Source organism: Galeopterus variegatus, unplaced genomic scaffold (assembly GCF_000696425.1).
Source record: "Galeopterus variegatus unplaced genomic scaffold, G_variegatus-3.0.2 Scaffold2664, whole genome shotgun sequence".
NCBI classification, from domain to species: domain Eukaryota; kingdom Metazoa; phylum Chordata; class Mammalia; order Dermoptera; family Cynocephalidae; genus Galeopterus; species Galeopterus variegatus.
Window position 1 is genome coordinate 256288 of NW_007728775.1, and position 4100 is coordinate 260387.

At 37.7% G+C, this 4100-nt stretch overlaps 1 pseudogene; it reads right to left on the bottom strand.

The window, feature by feature from the left end:
• Positions 1 to 1046: 1046 nt before the first annotated feature.
• Positions 1047 to 1666, bottom strand: LOC103598540 (annotated as a pseudogene).
• Positions 1667 to 4100: the final 2434 nt, after the last annotated feature.

A 4100-nucleotide genomic window follows, 5' to 3' on the forward strand; every position in this document is an offset into this window, starting at 1 on the left:
AATACTTTTAATGGAAAGTCTCAAATTTCCTGAATAGTCCATATTTAGATAAATGGGAAAAGAGATTTATAGCCATCACTTTCATAGCCTTCACTGGAACTAACAGCAACAAAAATCTTAATATGGCAGTCTTGTATTTCAAGCTCACACTTTTGGGGATACATTTTAAGCTCTTCTGTAACGTGGGAACTGCAAAATATAACTGCCATTACGTGGTAATGGAAGTTAAAGAATATAGAGTCCTCATGTAAAAATTAGAACATACTTTTCTATTACTCCTTCAAGAACAGACTTTCAAGATATTTGATTCTAATAATCCCGTGCTGTGAGTACATTGGTTAAATGTAAGCAGGCTATGTGAAATTTATCAACAGATCAAGATTTTAGAGTTTCAGTTATGAATGAACATGGCCTCAATTTAACTTTTATTACCCCCATCATGATATGCAGGGTGTGTAGATAAAAGCTTTTTGTCAGCTAACTATATGAAAAGATAAACACTGTAATAATTCATGTGGCCCAAAAAGGGCAAAAGCAAAAGACTAGCTTCCCCTCAAGAAAAATTTCAGACCTCTGAAAAGGACAACAATACTAATAAAAAAAATTGTATTTACTTAGAAGCATTCAGAATGCCAATAAAACAGCTGCAACTTTTTTTCCCGCAATTACAGAGTGATATTCAGTTAACAGAACAACAATTATTTTGTATAAGCTGCATCAGAGACAACTGAAGATGAAAAAACTACCATCCCCTTATATAACTAATTTGTGCTGTGTACCAACAAGAACCTGCTTTAAATTTCCATGCTAATTTACAACCCCCATACTGTGCCAGGCAAGGTTAGTGGCTACTGAAAATACCACCAGGACAGGGCTATCTAAAGACACATTCAGTAGTGTGTTAACTATACAAAAAAAGACACTGTACAGTTTAAAAACAAATCTTATACAGCCTTATATTTCAGTTTTTTTCTTTAAAAGGAGTGAGTTGTATACATGGGGGTTAAGTGCTTTACAGACAAGAAAAAAACTGTGCTAGAACCAACTTATTCATCATCATCATCTTCCTCTTCCTCCTATTCTCTTCATCCTCATTGTCTTCCTCCTCTTCCTTCTTTTTCTTGCTTTATTTCAGCCTTGACATCTCCCTTTTTTGTTGCATCAGGCTTTCCTTTAGCTCAGTATGCAGCAAATCCTTTTCATATTTTTCCTTCAGCTTAGCAGCTTTCTTTCCATAAGGCTGCCTATCATCTGCAGCAGTGCAGTTGCACATCTCTCCCAGTTTCTTTGCAACATCGCCAATGGATAGGCCTGGATGTTCTCCTTTGATTTTTGGGTGATTCTCAGAACAGAACAAGAAAAAGGCCAAAGGAGGCCTCTTGAGTGCATTGGGATCCTTGAACTTCTTTTTTGTTTCCCTTTTAGGAGGGATATAGGTTTTCATTTCTCTTTCATAACGCGCCTTGTCCCCCCTTTGCCATGTCTTCAAATTTTCCTTTCTCTTTAGCGACATGGTCTTCCGCTTCTCTGAGCACTTCTTAGAAAACTCTGAGAAGTTGACTGAAGCATCTGGGTGCTGCTTCTTGTACCCCACCCGACAAGTTTGCACAAAGAATGCATATGATGATATTGTGCCTCTCGGCTTCTTAGGATCTGCTTTGCCCATGTTTAATTATTTTTCCTCAGTGAGGCACATAGTCGCCCAGTACCCGTCCGGCTCTCACTTGCCCCAGCGCCATCTCTATGGAGCTCAATGTAGTGCAATGGCTGTGAGAGTGGGAGCCAGATGCAGCCTCCTCTCTCTCTGCTCTGTAACCCGTCTGGTTTTCTCATGTGCCTTTTTCCTTGGCCTTCACTCATTGCTTTCCCATCTCCCTCATTCCAAACCCCAAGCTTCCATCTTTCAGAGTCTGATTCAAGTTCCACTTCTTTTGGAAGTTTTTTCAATCACTGTAGCATATAGTGATCATTTTACTCTATTTTCTCAACTTTGTAGCATGAATCTATGTTAAATAATTTGATTCTTGCTTATAATTATTCTGCATTGTTCAATAGTTTCGAGTGTCATTTGTGCATTTTACAGTGGATCTATGGTATCTTCTTGAATGTTTAACTTTGCAATGCTTCAGGTCTTTATCTGTAAACTCTCTATCATGTTATTTTCCCCCAAACCATCAACCCAGCTACTGGGAAGCTGCATTAGGTTATGAGTATAAGCAGTGCTAATTCTTGATGCTAACCATTATGCTCATGTTCCATAATGTGTTAGTATGTAACCACATTCAAAATAATATTATCCCCTTCCACACTCCAGTGATCAGACTTAATTAATCATAATCCACTGGCCCACCAACTGTTCAAAACCAAGCCTCTGATAGCTATTCTCAGTTTTGATTCATTTTGGATTAAAGGGACTTTAGAATCACCTGATCTACTACCTCACATTACAGGTGGAGAAATTGATGCCCAAGATGTATATGTGTCATGCCCCCAAACCATATAGTAGTAATTTATTGGCAGAATTAGGACTAGAACCTGGACTTCTGATACTCCCCCGTCCCTCCAATTATACTTTCATTAATTCATTCCGTCTAATCTGGAATGGCTTCCCTTGACCTTCACAGGCTGCCGAGGCCAGTGCTAGAGCATATTGTATTCCCTGCTATAGAACTATTTCCCCATCGAAGAGTAATCTCTGAAAGCCCCCCTTGTTCAAGGCTCTATTCCCACTGTGTACTGTACTGCTTGGTGCATGGGCACATCCAGAAAATGTTAGTTGAATGAAGGTGTAATTAGTGGAAAATTGTGTCTCACTTTTACAAGAAATACGTTTCTAAGAAGTGATGTGTGAAACGAATGCTAGTAAATAGAACGTGAGTTTCTTCTTGCTTCCCATCAAGAGAAGAAAGATGACTATCTTTCTTTTTGATTTGCCTTTGATTGGCAGTAGTTCCTTACATTTTAAGCTTTAAGTTTTCTTCCCCCACAGCTCAGGGACTTTGTAAAGCACTTCATAGTATATAAAAGGTCTCCAAAAAGTTCATGGAAAGATTTGTATTATCTTTTAATTCTATTTTTCCATGAACTTTTCGAAGTAACCTCATATAAACTGACACTGTGGTGTACTAAAGGAAATGCTATTTAAACTCACTGTGATTAACTTTCTGTATGTTGAAGAATAGTTTATTCTGTCTCTTTCTTCAACCTATTGTATATCTATTTATCACTCCTGCATTTCACATGTTGAAATTCCTTAAAGTGAAGTCCACCTTTGGTATGTGTATATGTTGGTATGTTGAGAACTAAAGTCAAATTTGGAGTGGCAAAAGGATGACAAAGAGGGGAGAAATTTAAGCAACACCATAGAATTGCCAGTGTCAGTGTAAAAGGCTAGCAAGTAAGAGAAGACTAAGAGGTAGGCTGAGCCACCTTGTATAGAGCCTTTAATGCCAGAACGAGGAAGCTGCATTTAATTTGGTACATCTTTGAAAGATTTTGGCAGAGTTCGTAATGTCCTTCTTGATCTGCCCTCCACTGGTCTTTAGCCTCATTCCTTATATCTCCAGTCACGTGTACACGCCAATCGAAACGAGGAGCTACACACAGTTTACTGAGCACTCCATGATCTATTGCCTGAGTCTTCACCTACCCTCACACCCCATATTTATGACAGATCTAATTTCTTCTTCTTTTTTTAAATATTGTCATCATGCATTTATTTATTCATTTAGCAAGCCACTTGAATACTTACTGAATAGAAATAGAGAAGTCAGAAGAAAGAGCTGGTTTTGGTTTGGTGGTAATGGTGGGGGGAAATAAGCTTAGTTTTAGACTTTTTTTTTTTTTTAGCATACTACAGTGTGTAGTGTACATGACTTAATAAATAAAATATCCCCAAACAAAATTTTGATTGTGGCTTAAAGGAACATGTACATAATTATAACCATTTAATGTACTGAATGCAAACTTGAAACTGAGAAGGAATTTCAACATATAGGGTAAGGGATTTGGCTAGATAATGTCTAAGGGGTCTGAGTGAATCATATCACAATTCTATAACACTTTTCACGTACTTAAACATTGCACTCTTACTTATTCTT